This window comes from Diceros bicornis, chromosome X, assembly GCF_020826845.1.
Source record: "Diceros bicornis minor isolate mBicDic1 chromosome X, mDicBic1.mat.cur, whole genome shotgun sequence".
NCBI lineage: Eukaryota > Metazoa > Chordata > Mammalia > Perissodactyla > Rhinocerotidae > Diceros > Diceros bicornis.
The window spans coordinates 129,991,394-130,012,324 of NC_080781.1; the positions used below are offsets into that span (position 1 = coordinate 129,991,394).

General features: G+C 37.5%; 1 pseudogene; it reads right to left on the reverse strand.

The window, feature by feature from the left end:
• Positions 1-1,382: 1,382 nt before the first annotated feature.
• LOC131400135 (heat shock-related 70 kDa protein 2-like) lies at positions 1,383-2,959 on the reverse strand (annotated as a pseudogene).
• Positions 2,960-20,931: the final 17,972 nt, after the last annotated feature.

Consider the following 20,931-nt stretch of genomic DNA (forward strand, 5'->3'; position numbering starts at 1 on the left):
AACATACAATGAGCAGACAAAATCTCAAACGACAACTTGGACCAGGAAGGACTGTAATTTTTCTGTAAATTGAGAGATGCAGACATCAGAGAGTTAGGAAGACTTTTTGAAGAAATACACAGAAATGTGACTAAAAGTGGTAAATTCTAATGTAGTATATAGATGAGTAGAACAGAATGTTCATACAAGTTTGTGGCCACAATATTTGCTCACAAGTAGTAATTATTATTAAAGTGTTGAGACTGTGGGATAGTAATACAACCTCCTTCTTATTACCAAAGTTAAGTGTTAAATTTTTTTTTTTTTTTTTTTTTTTTGTGAGGAGATCAGCCCTGAGCTAACATCTGATGCCAATCCTCCTCTTTTTTGCTGAGGAAGATTGGCCTTGGGCTAACATCCCCGCCCACCTTCCTCTACTTTATATGGGATGCCATCACAGCATAGCTTGACAAACAGTGCGTTGGTGCGCACCCGGGATCCTAACCTGCGAACCTCAGGCCGCCCCAGTGGAGTGCACGCACTTAACCACTGCACCACCGGGCTGGCCCCAAGTGTTTAAATATTTTATAAGTGCTAATTCCCAAACAAGTCACCATACATAAACTTCAGGTGTTAAAAAATGTGTTGAAGTTCATAAACCCACAAGATGTAGAAACATTAATATTAAAAAGTTGAATAAACTTACAAATTTTTATCATTAAACTATATTTTGAATCTTTCCTTTTTCATAAACACTAATGCTGCAAACTAAGTATGAAATATTGAAACAGAAACTGCATAAATGGTTGTAGAGAACAGGAAAGTTTTTCCAAAGAATGACTTTTTAGTCCTCTTCATCAATACTAGATCTAGGCTCCTCTGAGCTGGGGGAGCCAGAGCGCCCAGATCCCACGGGTTAGTGAAGCCTGATAACACTCAGAATGAAGACTCTATAAAAGTCTTTCGGCTTACACTCACACTCATCTCTTTCAATAATTTGGTTACACTCGAGGCAGCTTAACACTTCCTAGCACTTTTCAAGAACCTTCCTTTTATCCTCTGTATTGATCTTGAATCTTAGAGTATTATTTTTTCTTTTTTTTTTTTGAGGAAGATTGGCCCTGAGTTAACATCTGTTGCCAATCTTCCTCCTTTTTTCCTTTTTTCTCCCCAAAGCCCCAGTAGATAGTTGTATGCCATAGTTGTACATCCTTCTAGTTGCTCTATATGGGATGCCACCTCAGTATGGCTTGATAAGCAGTGTGTAGGTCCGTGCCAAGGATCCGAACTGGCGAACCCCAGGCTGCTGAAGCGGAGCATGTGAACTTAACCACTACGCCACCAGGCCGGCCCCTCAGAGTATTATTTTCAACGGTTTGCATGCCATTGAAGGTGTAGGATTCTATAGTATTTCTGGCTGCTACTCTCTCTCTATTATCTTCCAATCTATATTTCTCTGCTTCTTTTACAATCTAGCCAATATCATCTCTACTGAGACAGCCTGTGTCGTTAGTAACGTTGATTTTGTTCTTCCTGCTAGTACTTTTGTCTGCAGCAGTTACATTGAGAATGATATTGGTGTCTTTGTCAAAGGTCACCTGGATTTTAGGAATGTGATAGTAAACTAGAGGATCCCAGAAAGCAGTTCCTTGCCAAGCAGTTTATTTCTTTTAGTTAAAGCCCTTTCTCTCTCATACACTTTCACTAAGACAGTGGTCTGGTTGTCAAAGTAAGATGTAAACATCTGGGTTTGCTCTGTAGGAATGGTGATGTTTCTCTTGATAAAGGATGTTATATCCTCCCTGCTGTTTCAATGCCCGGAGAGAAAGGGGCAACATCAGGGAATAGGAGATCTTGCCCATTCTCTGATTTGTCACCCACGAGAATAGCTGCTTGTGCAGCTGCACCATATATCACCGCCTCATTACGGTTAATGGTCTTGTTGAGCTCCTTTCCTTTCAAGAAACATTTCAGCAATTTATGGAACTTTGGAATACAAGTAGAACCACTCACTACCACAATTTCATTAATCTGGCTCTTGTCAAGTTTGGCATCCGTCAGAGATTGCTCTACTAGCTTCAGGGTACCAGGAAAGAGATAAGCACTATACTCAAAGTGGGCTCAGGAAATAGAAGTGTAGAAATCCACACCCTTATAGAAAGAATCAATTTCAACCCCGGCAGGAGCAAAGAAACTCAAGATACATTTTGCCTTCTCACAGGTAGTCTGGAGGCGGCACCCTGCCTGCTTGTTGGAGACTATATCCTTCCGTGTTTACCTTTGAACTCTTCAATCAGGTGATTCACCATACAGTTATCAAAATTTTCCCCATCCAAATGGGTGTTACCAGCTGTGGATTTTACTTCCAAGATGTCATCCTGGATGTTTAGGATAGATACATCAAAACGGCTACTACCTAAGTCAAAGATGAGCACGTTTCTCTTTTTTCAAGCTTCTTTTTTTTTTTTTTTATCCAGGCCATAGACTATGGCTGCTGCAGTAGGCTCATTCATGCATCTCAGGATATCAAGATCAGTGACAGCCCCTGAATCAGTCAGGCCCCTGACAGCCTGACACTGTGAACCATTTAAGCAGGCTGGAACAGTAATTACTGCATTTTCTACTTTTGTTCCCCCTAAATAGGCTTCAGCAAACTCTTTCATCTTGCTTAGAACCATGGAAGAAATCTCCTCTGGGGAAAAATATTATTTCCTTTATATTCTACAATTACTCTGGGCCTTCCCTTTTCACAAATCACTTGGAAAGGCCAGTGCTTCATTTTAACTGAACTGCGGCATCATCAAACTTGCAACCAATCAGCCTCTTGGCGTCAAAGATGGTATTGGTTAGGTTCATCACCTCTTGGTTCTTAGCAACCTCATCAACGAGGTGTTTGCTTTGTGAAAGGTAAATAACTTGGACTGGTACAAGTGCCATGGTAATTAGCAATAATCTCTGTTTTCCCATGCTGGAAGACCCCTACACATCAAATAATAATATCCATTTCAATATCAATTGACAGACGTCTTGATTAAAGAAAGAAAAGGGGGAAAATAAGACATAAAATAGTTTAAAAGAAATCAGTGTCAATAATAGCTTCTTGCAGTTACCCTCTACATGGGACCTCTATCCTCTATTTTCTCCACCACCTCCCTTTCACTATATTCAGTCCTCATTTGGGTCAAACTCAAATACAAATGGATTCAGTTTTATAATTCATTCAGGTGGTAGTGTGTTCCACTTGTTTTCTTTTGTTTGCAGACCTCCACTGCACTTGGTAATAAATGCCAGACTACAAGGTAACCACCAGAATTCTGAGAATGGTATCAAACCATCATGGCAACTAACAAGGTTTCAAAAGCTTTAGGGTTATTGTTGACTTTTCTCATGCCCACATCTAATTTGTTTCCAGGTCCAGTCAATTTTTCCTCTTTGCATGTGTCCTTTCCCACTGCTACCACAGTTCAAAGTTTTATTGCTTCATGTCCAGACTATCACAGTAGCATTATCACTAGCGTTTCTCCTTTCTCTGATTTTAATACTTATTCATCACCATCATTCAGTTATCTATCCATCCATTCATCCATCCATTCATTCAATAAACATCAATTGTGTATCTAGCATTTGCTAAATACTGTGTTAGATGTTGAAAGTAAAGGGATGAATTAAACATGGCTGTTATCCTCCAGGAACACCATCATGCTAACCTTCTTAAATTATGCCTTTTATCACACTAACCCTTGCTCAAAAACTTGTTTCCCATTACCTACCAAATTAAATAAATAAAATAAAACAGATGCAATTTACCTTTCCAGCCAGTAAGGCTTATGGAATCAGATAGACACAGATTCAAGTCCTGACTCTGTCATTTGTAGTTTTGTTAGTTTATTAATGATTAGGCATGCTTTCTAACCTCTCTGGTCTTCAGTTTCCTTACCTTTAAATTATACCTACCATTTTGGTGCATAGTAGGTGCTCATTAAAAGTTCTTCTGTCTTTCCTTGTCTTTAAATAATTGGCTTCCCCAAACATAGATTCATATATAATCAGAATATAGTGAATTACAGATATCATCAAATAAAGCTCCGTAAATTGACAGCTGGGGAAACTGAGGTGCAATTTGGGAAGTGCGTGGCTCTCACTGACAAAGGGATTTGGAAGATTTGGTAGCTTGTCCTCCTGGCTCCCCATCAAAGCAGTAAATGGAAGCAGACAGGAAATGTTTATGGAGAACATTGAGGGTAGGAAGGCAAGGGCCATTCTCAACCAGAAGTGTGTTTAAACTCGATGATCCAGATTTCAAATATGTAGCAATGTTCTCAGTTTACAGGGAGAGGCTGTTTTTACGTTTCTCCAAATGTTAATGTAGAAGTTATTGATGAATCTGAAAAACTGAAAGCACAACAAATACTTAGCCATATGACATTAAGGTAGCTTATATAGTAGCACATCCAGTGGAGGTGAAGATGGAACTGAAGATAGTAGGCAGAATGAGAGGGGAGGGAGTTATCAAACTACAGAAGGTTAATCCCAGGCTGATCTTCAGAAACCATTGGGTCTAAGCCACTCAGATGACAGGTAAGAAAACCAAGGTCCAGAGAGGTCAGGGGATGTCCTAAGATTGCACAGATACTTACAGACAAAGCTGGGACACCTGACTTTTTAAAATTTTGCAATTATTCCACTTGACTACACTGGCTGATCAAACAGAAATATTTTCATCACTTAGCATTTGTTGAATACCGCCTATATGCAAATCACTGGGCAAAGCACCAAAATAAAGAGAACTTCATAAGTTCTACCTGGGCTGAAGGCAGGTAGAGAGTAGAGGGAAGAAGAACTGTTCAGATGTTCCACGTGTGCCTGCAGCTCCAGCTGCACAGGCAAAATACATAAATGTCTGTAGTCACAGCCAGCCTAAGCAGGGTGACTCCAAAAGGGCTTATTACACTGCCATTTAAAATTAAAATTTAATAAGTTATATTCAACATGAGTTGAAAACATTCATAAATTTAATGAATCATCTAATTAAATATTGTATATGCAACAGTATGGAGCAGACTGAGAGAAAAACCTTAAGAGTTATTTTTATGCTTAAAAGCAATTAGTAAGTAATGTTTTAAAAACAAAACCCTCTTGAATTTCATAAAGCTTTTTTTCCAAAGCAGAAAAATGTTTATTCCATAAACCATCCCTTGTTTTCAGGAATTACATGTTTACTTTTGATTTCCATGCTAAGTAGCCAGCTGAACTACAATTTAAACCAGCCACTGTGTTGTCAGTCTAGATTTAGCCAAGCCCCATTGCATGCAGAATGATTACACAGCAATATTGTCAAGTATTTTGTTGTGTTACAATGCCAAAATAATTCCATGTTATCAGGCTCTATCACATTTTCTTAATCAGAATATGACATCTAGTACTTATAATCTTTCCTTAATATGCTTTCCTTATCCTATATTTTGTGGTAAAGTTGCCCTTTACTCTCTCTGGACAGCTATTAATAAAATATCTTCTAAGTTAATGTCAACTAGCTTTAAGCCCAATATTCAATGTAAAATGGAAACCTCAATTTGAAATTTGACAAATAATTTGCTAGAAAAGTCCATGGAGTACAAGTTTGGAGGTATTTAAATCATAGCACACTGGGTTTGAAGTACTGTTCCCCTCCCCATCTCTTCAAGAGCCTTCTACTTACTCTGCAACTTTGGTAATCTACAGAATACTAAACACCATCTTTCCAAGCAGCATGCTAACTGTGGTACAAATCTTCTCTCTCATAGCCCCAATCTCCTGAGAGAGTTAATTTAGTTCAAATGAAAGATTTTCAGACTTCCAAAGGGCAGAAATGGTGAGTTAAAGCCTTGAACTGTAAGTAACGTTTTATTATTTCAGCTGGGTGATGTGTACACAGGTAATCACTGTATTATTCCTTTCACAAGTTTGGCATTTCTTAACTAACAGATCCATCTCTTTGAGGTTCATGGATATAATCAGTACTTTAAAAAATAATAATTACCATAACTATCGCATTGTAGGAAATTGCATTGTAGGAAATCCACGCAACAAAAACAGATTATTTGTATGCCATTATCCATGATGTGTCATCCCCTCCACCCCTCATTCTGAAGAATGAATTCTCTCTTGAAGTCCACAAGATTTTGCTAATAAATAAGGTTGGGTCACCTCCCTCCCTGTGCTAGTCTGGGGCTACCACCCTATTCCATTCATTTCCTTATATTACTTAGCATATACCAGCTGGTCAAGGGTATACTTTACTTTCCTTCCAATTCGACTATTCCGCAGTCCTTTATACATTCCTCCAGCAGCAGTATTATCCCTAATATAAAAATGATTATTTAGCCTTATGGAAAAAAATCAGGTTAAAGATGATAAATTGCTTTGTGAGACGAGAATAATGGTGTGAAATATATTATAAAAAATTATTGCACCCATTCTGAGTCTGAGGAAGAAAATCAGTTAACTTTTCTTTCCCCTTTCTAGAGCAAAATGTGCCTCCGGAAAAGCTAAGGAATGAAACAGAGAGACAATTCATCCAGCTTTATCTAAACAGAAATAGGAAAGAAACCATAGGAGAAAATCTGATTTATGAGAACTGTCAATAAAGAATGTCAAGAAGTTCCAAGACACCTGCAGGTGTTACTCTTAGTTAAATATATGTCAACTTTTTATTTCTAATAATGTGTCATGAATTAAAATTTATTTATGCATATAGATGGTGCATTTGATTACAACTCAAAAGTGGAATAATACCCCTCTGCTTCACATTAATGCCTATTCAGAAATGAGAATTCTGAAGCATCAGTCTCTAGCAGATGCACAGTGGTTAGGATATAGGAATATCTAAAGCGATTACCTTGCACTAACCAGGCTCACACATGCATATCTATTTGATTTTCAGAGACTTCTCAGGTTGAGAGGACTAAGGCACATGTGTCAATTAGTAAAAGTAAAATGTGATAAAATATTTCAAAGTATTTTGTAAATGTTAATTGCTATAGAAATGCAATATATTATTAATCTTAATTAAGATTATAGTAAATCAATTTCTCAAACTTCAAGCATGTATTTATATACATATACATATACATGCACATACATACATATATATGAATATATATATATGCAATTATTCTTAGACACAAACTAAACTGCTAATATTTGAAAAGACTACTCATTTAAAAATATGTGGGCCCTTAAAATGCAGTATCACCTGTAAGGGCAGAGAAGAATATGGGATCAGGGAGGGCAAATCGAAGGCTTTAACTGTATAGTAGTGTTTTATTTCTTCAGCTGGGTGATGTGTACACAGGTAATCACTGTATATTTCTTTCACCGGTTTGGTATTCTTAACTAATAGATAATATTATTCTAAAGATAAAGAATGCTCGGGGCTGGCCCAGTGGCGCAAGTGGTTGAGTGTGCGCGCTCCGCTGCGGCAGCCCGGGGTTCGCTGGTTCGGATCCCGGGTGCGCACCGACACACAGCTTGGCAAGCCACGCTGTGGCGGCGTCCCATATAAAGTGGAGGAAGGTGGGCACGGATATTAGCCCAGGGCCAGTCTTCCTCCACAAAAAGAGGAGGATTGGCAGATGTTAGCTCAGGGCTGATCTTCCTTACAAAAAAAAAAATACCGATAAAGAATGCTCTATTCTAAATGTGTACGAGTATTTGTGAGAGAGGAAAAAAAATAAAAAGGAAAATAACTGCTGTTCAGCTACAGAACAAAATGCAAACACACACTTCCACACAAGCACCCCTACACACACACACACACACACACACACATACACACATTGCCACATGGTGTAATGGGATAAGAAAACTTGGAATTCTGGTTTTGGCTCCACTGTATCTGAGAGAATTGACCTTATACAAGTCATTTAACTTTGCTGAGGTCCAGTCGACTTGCCTGAAGATGGAATTTTTAATACTTAGACAGGGCCATTGTGAAAATTATTGATATAATACAGACAAAAGCATGCTATAAAGTGAAAAACCACGACATCAGAGTAAGGTGTTGACTTAGCAGGAAGGGCAGTATGTGTTGAAGTGATGAAGAAGGACCTTTTTGCCTATCTAGTCATTGTATTGAACACTCACCTGGAGCCTAAAATCAAATTAGAAGTTGCCTATATACATACAAAAGGAAAAAGGTATTTCACATTTGAAATGATCTTATCTTTCAAAATGGTGCTTTCTTCGGGTGTGAGTGGGAAGGTGGATGCATCACTTGTAAATGGTGCTTGAGAATGAGGTATGAGGGTATAATCTCGCTAAATCAGAGCCCGATGTCAGACTGGAGGGAGTCAGGAGTCAATCTATAGATCATCTATTTTATTGGACTTAAGCATATGCTGGAAATATATTTTCAAACATTTTATACATATTTCTAATCTTTAAAGTCTGCAAACATCTTATATTGTGCATTTTAGAGATGCAGAGACAAGTTCAGAAAAAACAAGTACGTCAAGGTGATAAGCAACATCACAACCACCCTGATCCAGGTCACCAACATTCTGGCTCAGAATAGTGTGACAGCCTCCCAGCTGACCTCCCTACTTTTGCGTTTGCCCTTACTGTGTTTTCTACACAGTGGCCAGACAGATCCTTCTAAAGCAGTATTTCTCAGAGTGTGTTCCTGATGGGGTTTGGGGCAGGCCACCCCAAATATGCCACTTTGCAACAGTGATTATTTTGAATTAAAGTTACTTAAGAAACAACCAGTGCAAGAAGGACACTCTGACCCTGCTTTGTGGTCCTGAAAGCAGGACATAAATCTCCCATGTGAAAGGTATCCTCCACGTACCAGGAAAAAGAGAGACATCCTTATCACCAGAGATGGGGATTTTAGGGCTGAGAAGCCTGTATAAACAAACTTGTTATTTCTTCACCAATTTACCACCCCAAGCCCAAACCCCTTTGTCTTGTCAATTCTTCACAAGTTTACTATTTATCTAAAAGGTATAAAAGCTGCCTGCTTTAGTCACTTCTTTGAGTCCCATATGTCTATGAGCTCTTGTATACAAGAAATTAGATTTGTTTTTCTCTTGTTAATCTGTTTTATGTCAATTTAATTATTAGGCCAGCCAAAGAACCTAGAAGGGAAGAAAGGAAAAGTTTTCCTCCCCTACACTCCTCACCCAGAGTCACCTGACAAATCTTATTAGATAATGCAGATTCCCAGGCCCCACCCCAGGGCTTTCATAGGTCTGGGGTGGGACTAAGGAATCTGCATTTTGGCAACACCCAGGTGATCCCCATACTGCTGACATTTGAAAATCACTGAAGTACAGTATATTACAATGTCATTCCTCTGTTTAAAACCCTCCAATGGGTTCCCTCTCTTACTCTTTAAAGGCCAAAGGAGGCATCATGGCCCACAAGGCTCTTCATGACCCAGGAGATCTCATCTTCTACCATGCTACACTCTTCCTTGTCTACTACCCTCAGCGAATGTGGACTCGTTGCTCTTCCTAAGCTGCTCTTGCCACAGGGCCTTTGCACTTACGGTTCCTTCTGCCTGGAATGCTCAAATGCTCCTATTTCACACAGCTCAAGCCCTTCACTCTCTTCAGGTCCCAACTCAAAAGTTACTTCATCTCAGAGATGCCTTCCTTGACTATCTTATATTGACTAAAATGCTCTTACCTGGCTTTATTTTTACTCATATAACCTATCATTACCTGACATATACTGGTCTGTCTCACCTCACTTCAACTGAGGCTCTGTGATAGAAGGAACACAGCCTCTTTGTTACCCACATTGCCTAGAACAGTGTTTAGCACCTAGTGGGCCATTAGTAAGTATTTGTAAAGGTAATTGAAAAATCAGAGGTTTCACTTGAAATATTTTGATTTTTAAATCAAAAGAGATCTTTGGTCTCTCTAGAAAAAAAAAGGAGATCCAGTACCCTGAGCTTGCCTTTCTACACAGGGATAATTGGATGGGAGAGCAGACCAGTAGCCCCTTGAGTGGAGCATGTGTTCTCTAGCTCACCAGAAGCCCCCACACTCCCTACAATAAGAATTACAGCAGGCGTGCTTTACTCTTCCAGCTCAGTTGCCTGATGCTTGTAAATTCTCCCCTGCAATCTTTCTTCTAATAATCTTCTAATAATCTCCCTCCTCCTGTTCTTTCACTCTCTCCTGCACTCTCCTTTCTTCCCTTCCTCCTATATTCTCCATCCCTCCTGTACTGTCCGTGCTTCCTTCTTATAATTTCCCTCCTCCTGTGTACTTGCTCTATTCTACAATCTTCCTTCCTCCTTTCTACCAGTATTCTCTCTCTAACCCAACAGTTCTCAACCTATTTGTTTTCACCTCCCACACTTCATGGAAAATTTCAATGTCTAGAAACATTTTTGGTTGTCACAACTGGCCAGAGTAGTGCTACTGACATCTGTTCCATCAAAGCTAAGGATGCTACTAAACATCTCACAATAACCTACAATACATTAGGACAGTCCTCCACAACAAAGAATAATATGGAGCAAAATGTCAGTAGTGCTAAATTTGAGAAACCCTGTTCTAGAAATTACCACCCCATACTAAAATTTTCTGAACAAATCTCAGTTATGTTTCATAATATTCAGACATTTAAATGTTTCTATGGATGTTAATAAAGATTGGAGAACCCTCATAGTGAAAAGACTGGAAGGAAATATAACAAAATGTTAACCATGCTTAACTCTGAACTACAGTATTACATATTTTAGGGGAGGAAAAATAATTTTCCCTCTACACTTCTAGGTTCTTGGCTGAGACCTCCCTATAATAAAAGACAGATTAACAGGAGGAAAACGACCAAGTTTAATGACACATACACTTCCTGTATACAAGGGAGAGACCCAGGAAAACTGAGCAACTCTCTGAAATGGCCCAAGCCATCACCTTAAATACTATCTCCAGCCAAAGAAAAAAAAAGATGTTTGGGTGGGGTGAGGGGGTCAGTTATGGGAGGTGACCTGGAAAAGCACAGTAAACAAGGGTAAAGTTGTCATGCAGATTTAAGTCCTTGTCTTCTCCCTGGATAAGAGTTTCTAGAGAGTTAGAGTCATCCTCCTCTTCCTGGTACAGAGAGGGAGACATCCTTACAAATGGAGATTTCCCTTAAAATGTAAATGTCCCTTACAAAAGGGTAATTTCTACTCAGTTTTCGGAGCTTTTCCTATGTCTACTGTTTCTTAAAAAATAATCAGCTCAAAATAATCCTTATGCCAAAAAGGCCTACTTTGGGGCGGCAAATTCTGCTCCCTTTCAATATGATTTTTATCATTTTGCTTGCTTCATACATTTCTGTTTTCCCAATTTTCTACAATGAATATCCATTACTATTAAAATCATAAAACTTAAATACCATTTAAAATACCAATAAAAAATGCTACTACTAGCAAAATCCTTTAAAATCAGAAATCACATATTATTAGTATGAAAAAGACATCTTAAAATTAGTCACATAAAACTTACAAAATAAGAAACACTTTTGATATGCCAATATTGGCTTTTATGTTGAACCAACCAGTGTTTTGTTTCTTTTAACTAAAAAAAAAAACTAAAAATATTAACTGGAAAGTTAATTTTTAAAACTCTGAAAACTGTGAGAAATTTGAGGATGCTGATATCATAGATTTCCAAGGCGCTCTCAATTTGCAAGCAGTATCAAAAAGAGCATCTTAAAATCTGTCTTCTTAAAACTTATAAAAATAAACACTTACTTTCGATAAATCAACTTTAGCTTTTATCCTGAACCAATCAATGTTGTCAAAAGTTAGAGTAAGAATTGCTGAAATAGAACAGTATGGATTTTGTAGGTTTTGATATACTTAGGAATTGTTAAAATTATAGAATCAGTGAGATATTTGAGCATGTTAACTACATAGTTTTTCAAGGTTAGCCCAATTTGCAATTTCATTACCAAGTATTCTCACAACTAGACATGAACTCACTAAAGAAATACATTAGGGAAATCTCTAATTACAGATCAGGAATAAACAAACAAACTTTTAGGTCAACAAGCCCAAGTCTTCTACTGCAGGCATTACAAAGTAGCGTTCTCTCTTGTCTATATTCTCTCTCATCGTCTTGATTTCAATATCTTTAAGAACCTCAGAAAGATTTCAACATTTATGAGGAAGCTGAGGTTTTCAAGATAGTAAGAAATTCTCATCATTTCATATAAAATAAATGTCAAGTTGGATAAGGACCCATCTTGTTGGTTTACACCGTTTATCGTAATCAATTTAATATCACTTCCAGCAGTGTGGCACCGCACTGCATAAACAATATGATAATTGGAATTCCTCTGCTCCTTGAATTAGTAAGCAAGTTACAGTGCATATCAATCATGCATAATGAGTCTGAAGCATGGCTTGATTACATTTCATTTGCATAAGAATTTTCTATAATTTTTTTAAACTGATCACTTTTAATTCAGAATAGATTTAAATGCCACACAACTGCTGTTCTCCTCCTGAAATGCTAAGCAATCTTCTTACATAATACAAAAATGCTAATCAATTTTTTTAATGCAGATCCCAGCTTGTTAATGAGCTTTCACTTTTCTACATGCTGTCAAATCTCATTACACTGTCACCTTTCTAGAGTTCACAATTGGAGTACACATTTATATGGTTCAATTCTAATTGCCACATTATTTTGTTACATTTACAAGGGAAATATCTTTGAAATAATCCTTGGATTGTCCAATTTGAAGGATAATTTGCTCTCTTTGAATTCTGTAGTTTGTAAAACCCCTACTATTAATTTACAGAAATATTGATTCAAACATGTTCTCTGATAAGTCAAAAGTCTGAAGAGTAAAAATGAAACAAACAGAAAGCAAGAAGCAAATAAATATAGATCAAGAAATTAAATTACAATAAGATAAAATGTAAAAATAAAAATAGCTTATTAAATATAATAATTTGGGAACATATCTATTCGGGAATTACAACATTAAAATAACTATTCATAAGGTATTCAGAGGATAGGCATTTTCTTGAATTTCATATATTTATTTCTTACAGTAGTCAAAAACGTTTGAAAGATTTCCATGTGAAACACGTTGAAATCTTTAATAGAACATTTCCAAGAGGAAACCTTAGAAACCAAGACAAGGTGTGAGACAAGTGACTCCTTTTTAAAACATATCATGTACTGACAATGACTTTTTTAAGATGCTTAATAGGAACAACAAAAAAAAAAGAATGGATTATTTGGGAGAAGCAAGCACTTGGTGGGAAAAAATGAATTTAACTTGCCAAGTAAACTCTTAGATACAAGTCTAAACAATGCCAAATACTAGCCCAATGGCTAGAAGTAAGGGTTCCTGATAGATCTCATTACTACACATTGAATTTTCTATCCTTCCCAAGGGAAAAATATATATACTCCATCAAAGTAATTTTTTTCTCCTCTAAAGAAACTGAAATTTCCGCGGAGAAAAATCTGCATGGTAAAAGGATTTACTGAATCATCCTGAGGCATTTTTTTACCTGTAAATTTCTAATTCAGATACACATTTGCTTAGGAAAAAACAAAAATCTCTTTTGTTCACTTGTTCAAGTGCACATCTAATTCCTAAAACCTATTGATTCACTTTCACTCATTCATCACATAAAACTTTTAAAAACAGAATATGTAATATTCTTTGAAAAGTGGCTTATATGAAATTTTAATAAGCTGTTTCACAAAAATCACAAGATTACTGACATTTCCTAGAAGAGAAGATTTATCCTTAGCACAAGATCCAAAAATCACCTGTTTAATTTAGCACAGCAAAGACAAACCAGCTCTGTTCCCTTCCCTTAAAAAGCAGTATTACTTAGGGGCCAGCCCCGTGGCGTAGCAGTTAAGAGCGCGCGCTCTGCTACTGGCCGCCCAGGGTTCGGATCCCGGGCGCGCACCAAGGCACCGCTTCTCCAGCCATGCTGAGGCCGTGGCCCACATACAGCAACTAGAAGGATGTGCAGCTATGACATACAACTATCTGCTGGGTCTTTGGGGAAAGAAAGTAGGAGGATTGGCAATAGATGTTAGCTCAGAGCCAGTCTTCCTCAGCAAAAAGAGGAGGATTGGTATGGATGTTAGCTCAGGGCTGATCTTCCTCACAAAAATAAATAAATAAATAAATAAAATGAAATACTAGGGTTTAAAAAAAAAAGCAGTATTGCTTGTCATTAAAATAGAATCTAAATAAATGACCACTGAGGCATTAGTTTGATAGTGGGGTTATAGATGATTTTCATCAATAAATTTGAGAGTTTCCAGAGCCCTTATGCACGGAAGGGAAGGGCCCTCTGCTAGTGACAGGGGCCCCAGGGTGTACAAAGTAACGCTATGTCACAACAGTGCTTCCCACTTCAGTATAGCCAGTGATGAGGCCAGACGGCCGTTTACAAAGAAGCCTCTTTTCCTACAGATTAGCTAAAATACAGAAAACAAAATCCAACCTAAAGGCAAAGGTAAAGAAATGATAATGGACTCTGAAAGCTCAAATCACGAGACTGTAGAGGTTAGCCAAGTTATAACAAATTCAAACTTCAGAGTAAGGAAATGGTCATACACTCCTCTCCCTCACAAAGCTGAAATCGCGACTCCAGGGAGGTGGCAAATTGCATCCCGCCCTGCCACACTTCGCCTCGCCCACTCCATTCTGAGGGTTCCGGAGCCTCTGCAGCACCCTTCCCCGCCGCCTCTCTGACCTGACTCCATAAGGCTTGACATCCGGCCCAGCAGCGACCCCAGCTCTGGCAGCCACGAGGTAGGTGCGCACCAGCGGCTGCTAGACACTCATGCTCCGCCCACGCCAGGATCTGCGCCTGCGCCTGCGCTCTTTCCTCAGTCCGCCTCCATCTGGCCTGCCTTCCTTCCGTTCTCCCTCGTGGCTCCTTCGCACACTTTTTGGCAAACTCCAGAAAATGTTCTCATTTATCTATTTTCTAATTCTCGTGTATCATCTCTCATTTCTTCGAGTTTCTCATTCTTTTATATTTGTCCCATTTCTCTCCCATTCTAGTTTCTCATTCTTGCTCCCATTCTTTTATTATCTGGCACTCTTATTTTCCCTTTACCAAACCTCTTGGTTTAGTTCTTCTACTGATTTCCTCACTTTTTCCTTGTAAATGTTTCTGTACTTTGTTTTACGTTGTTCTCATGTTTAATCTCATATATTCAGCACATTCTGTTTCACATTTTTTCATTCTCAAATTTCATTTTAGTGTTTCATTCCTTCCATATTAAACTTTCTCTCATCTTTTTATTTTTACATATTCTCTTTTCTCCTTTCTCGTGTCTATATGTTTCTATTTTCTCACAGTCTCTTTGTTTTTCTCACTCTTACTTTCCGTAGTATCCCAGATTATACTTTATTCTTTTATTTTATTTTCTATTTTCTCATTCCTTGCATTATATTCCTTTACTAGCTTTCACTCTCCCTATTTTTACTCACATTCTCTCCCATATTACTTTCTGCCGCATTTGTCTAACATATACTTTCACACTTTCTCTGCAGTATTTTTCCCCTCTCATTTTTAAAAGTAATTGTTAGGTCTAACAGAGTTACATAAGAAAAGGTTTACTCTAGTGCTCAGATGCCTGCTGGTTGATGAACTGACTGGTTAGTGGTCAATGCAAGTGAATGGTGAAGCCAAGGCTGTGTAAGCCCCGATGAAATGAGGGTGACAACAAGCCTACCCAGAGACAATAACTATATTTTACAATGGGGTGTGGCCTAGAAAAAGCCTCTCATTAGTTGTCAACAATCTTACCATTCGGTTACAGAAATTTCTGGAAACACCAAGGGGCTGAGGAAGTGTCAATTCAAAGTTCTCAACCAATCCCACTTTACGCACATTGTTTTCTCACAGGATCGACTAATCTCAGAGAGATCTCTCACTGTCCTACAGGCCCCAACTAGGCCACAAAGAGGCCCAACCCTTTCCCTATATGTACAGTTAAACCTTTTTTCTGTATGTCAAGTTAAAAAGTCCAGCCAGATGGAAAAATAGAAATAAATGTACTGCTTGGGAATGGAAACTATATCATTGCAAGCCTCCTTAAGCCAAGGGAGTAACTAAAAAAAATGTAATAGTTAAAAAAAGTTTAAGACAAAACACTTAGATACATATATTCAAGTTACAAGAACCAGATGAGGGGAAAAGAATGAGCAAACAGATCCTGAAGAAAAATAACTTAAAGGATCATGTGAGAAGAATGTTTCAGAAGGGTCACAGTTTTAGGGATGCTGAACAGAAAATATGGTGTAGACTCAATTCTGTATTTGACCACAAGGAAGACAAAATATTCAAAGCAGAGTTTCAGTGAAGTCAGAGGATAGAGGCCTCAATAGAGAAATTCAAATAGATTCATCTTTATGCTTAATTGTATGAATCAGGCAATGAGTAACTGTGAAGATCAGTCTGCATGCCCATTGTCAAGTAAAGACAGACCTTGACTTAAGCAGAAACTTTATTCAAAAGGATTATTACAACAAGGAGAACACTCCAACATCAGGATCTGCAAGAGTCTCAAAATCAAACAGAGAAAAGATTTTCCTATATAGGGAGGTATAGGTAGGGCTAGCGGGAACTTTGTGGGGAGGGGGCAAGTGGGAGGGGTGAGCAAGTTGGTAAAATCAGCGTGCTTCAACAGGAAATATTTCTCTTTGCAGTTAACCAATTCTCGATGCTTGGAGTGAGCTGTTAAGGGGGTATATTCCACCTTGGTGCTTGCTTAAGCTTCAGGCGAGTCAAATTTCAAGGCCCTGTGGGGAGGACAGAAGCCTGACTAAAGCTCTGTCAAGCCAAGTCAGAGGGTAAATAATGGACAATCCTGAGCACCAGGTCACCACTAAGTTAACACAATTGCATCTGCTCTACATAGAAGCCTCCAATGGCAAACCATTGGAGCAGAGTACACTCAGCAGAGTACATAGGCTTACCATTCCATTTTCAACATTTATAGCTATTTCATTTAGCTAATATTTTTGGGACCTACACTATGTCAAAGCTGTGTCATATTTGTTTTTCTCTTCCAATTCACCTATGGAAATTGAGATTAAGCTACCAAATAAAATGCACCAATGGAAATGGCATCAGTGATTAGGAAAGCCAAATTCTTACATTGCAGATGACAAAGAGGAGGCCTTGAACAGTGAAGTGACTTGCCCACAGCCACACAACTAACTAGTAGCAGAACTAGAAGTGAACTCTAATCCTTAAACACACACACACACACACACACACACACCCCTTTGATTATACCTCTGAAAAACTATCATGGTCACTGGGAATGGATATCCTTTTGCTTAAGAGAAGCATTTTGGCCGGGCTATGTAAATATATTTAATTTAACCTTGCTTACACATTTTATTTCAGTTCTTTCTGAAAATGTAAAGTCAGTCTATCAGTCATTTCTATCTTGGAATATATATACCCACAAGAAAAATATATATGTCTCTTTTTTCCAATATAGAAAATTACATTAGAGAAAATCGTCATAATTCCAGGGAAATAGCAGGAGAACATTAGATAATGCTGAGGTAAGACTTATTTTTTTTAATTTTAATTAGTCATAACAATCAAAGAATAATTTGTTGTTACTTTAATTTTAACAAGATAGTTTTGAGTAATAAATACAAATCAATACAAGCTAAGGTGAATCTGCCCAGAATTTGTTTTGCTGTTAATATTTATCAGAGGATACTGCAGAATTCATACTTTCTACATCTGCAATCTGAAGTGAACAGAAAGCAGTAATGGGCAAGATAAGGTGATGAATTAGGTAGAAAATAATCAAATCTAAAAGGAGACATTAACTGTGATTAAACATATTGTTTGCTATGCCTATTGCAATGAAAATCAAGAATTCAAGAAACTGTAACATATCTTTTTATAACATGGAATATGGGAAAAGGTATGATAAAAGTAATATGTCCTTGAAATCTGCCACTAGTATGGTCTCTTGCCTGTTTATCTTTTATTTGTTTCATATTCTTAGAAACCATTTATTTTTAGAGCTTCTAATGATATTACACTACATTATACATACTGTGATCTAGATGTCAAGATTGAATGAATATAAAATAGCTATTCCAAAGATGTATGAATATGGCAAAAAGCAACCTCATCTCCTTAAAGCAAAGAACAATTGCCTAGAGATAAGATATCATTTTGCTAACTACAGACAATAAATAATGAAATACAAATCACAATGGAATAATAAAATGCACCATTTTAACCGTGAAACATATATTATCCCTAAAGTGTACCATATGTTGCAGATTTAAAACTATGCTTTTTATAACTACATTTTAAAAATAAGGAGATGTGTTTCAGAATGGCAAAAGAGACGACATGCTATATTTTCACTCTAATACCCTCTCCTGCCACCACTACTATAACTTAAGGTTAAACAAGAAAACTATACACATTCCCTTTGATTAAAGAACTTTTGGCAAATATATATATATATATATATATATATATATATACACATATATATGCACACATACTCACACACACACATATATATACACACACATAGTTTTAATTGAAAAAAATTTGTATACACAAATCAATTTAATATTTTAAATGATTTCACCAGAATAACTCAGAATAAGGTTAAAAATATTTTTTTTCGTATAGATACCACCACATGTACATTAGAGGAGAAAGAACAAGTGAGCACCAGATAGTATGAACATATAAATCTTTTAGGAACAGAAGATTTGTTTTTTGTTTTGTGTTTTTTTGTTTTTTTGGCCATGAGCTAACATCCATTGCCGATTTTCCTCTTTCTGCTGGGGAAGATTAGCCCTGAGCTAACATCTGTGCTCATCTTCCTCTATTTTGTATATGGGACACCACCACAGCATGGCTTGATGAATGGTGTGTAGGTCTGCGCCTGGGATCCAACCCTGTGAACCACAGGCCACCAAAGCAGAGTGCACGAACTTAACCACTATGCCGCTGGGCTGGCACCCAGGAGATTTGGATTTGAGTCCTGGCTTCTAAATGACTTCAGGCAGATAACTGAATCTCTCTGCAACTCACATAATCCAACTGGAAAATAGAACTTATACCTGCCATTATAATAAGAATCCAATGAGATAACATGAAAAAATGCTTCATAAACTGTAAAGATCAATACAAATGAAAAATCTTTTAACTTCCCTAGCTACCCTCTCCACATGCCCCTCAGTGGACTAATTGGATGGTTAACCCTTCAAGGAAGAATGTGGTGTTCTACATGTGAAACTGTGATTCTATAATTTTTTTTTTGTAGTTACAAATGTTCTCAGTTTCCTCAGCCCTCAATGTAGCCTACAACATGATGTAAACGAAAGTGCCTAGTTTTGGGATCCAGACCCCTGGGTTGGAATCCCAGTTACTCCTCTTTTTGTCATATTGTTGTGATCATAGTCATGTGACTTAAGCTTTCTGAGCTTCAAGTTACTTATTAATATGGTGATAAACATGGTACCTACTTCCCAGACTTCTTTGATGATTACATGAGATAATGCTTCTTATTTCTAGCACCGTACTTGATACATAGTAGGCACTCATCAAAAAGTAGCGATATCATCAATATTCATATCTATTACCCTCATTTGGCAATTATGCTTCCTTCTCTAAATGGCAAGATTCAAAGCCCTGGCATCTTTGTCTGAGATGCCTTCATAATGAATACTGTTCAAGACAACCTAAGGTGAATATGCTCAGAAGAATCTGTTTTGACATTAATATTTATCAGTGGGCAGTGCAGAATTCACACTTTCTACATCTGGGGGGGATTTCTCTGCTTCAGATCTTTTCTTCTTAGACTTTCACCTATAATAAGGAATTTTTTCACGTCTCAGTGATCAATATTACAAATAGGTGTCACACCAGTGAATTTATATATAAACAAAACACTATGTTTAAGGGTGAAGTTTCTAAGCAACCCCTTAATGAAATATATATTTGAATAACAATGTAGTAACATCCTCAACTAATGGTAACTTGTCCTCTACTAGATGATCCAGCACTCTAAGCCTAGTGATAAAAGTCCTGGTCAGAGAGTAATGATTACCTGTGAACCTGGCTCACCCATAAAGCACACCACCCAATTTGCAGTAGCAGAAATTTGCATTTTCAGACCCTCTTTTCACTAAGCACCTGATTGCTTCTCCAAACCAGACTGGAGAAGAAGGAAGAACTTGTCACATTCAGCGTTTTAGAGAGCAGGGAGTTAGGAGTCACTTGACTTGTGGACTGTATTTATGCTCTCCTCTATCTATCTCCACTCACTGCTAGCAATGGCTTTATCCCACAAGTCATCTCAGATAATTTCTAGAAATTTTATATCTATTTCACAAACTGAATAATTATGAGGAGAAAACAAATTGTGAATAGATATTGATGAATAATGAATACCATGAAAATAAAATTAAAGGAAGGAAAGGGAGATAGCAGTTACTGGGATGAGACTGTTTTAAATTGGGCAGTCAGGGAATGCCACACTAATTTGGTAACATTTGATTGGACACCTGAAAGAGGTGATGGTGTGGTCTCTGCAGTTATCTGGAGGAAGGGCATTCCAGGAAGAGGAGACAGCATGGGCAAATGTCCTATGTTAGAAATGTGCTTGGGGGACAGAAAGGAGAGCGGTACGGTGACAACAGTGCAGACCAGAGGATGAGGGAAGTGGCTAATAGGCCTCGTATACAGGTTTTTACATTAATAATGTATGTAAAAAACTTTCCTGGAAAAAATAGTAAAACATTCTCAAACACACACAAAAGAAGACCTAAATAAATGAAAGGGATACCATGTTTTCTACATAAGAAGACTCACTATCAGAAAGATAGAACAATAATACATTTTCCCAAATTGATATGTAGTTTCCATGTAATGTCAATCAAATTTCTATAGGCTTTTATAGGAACTTG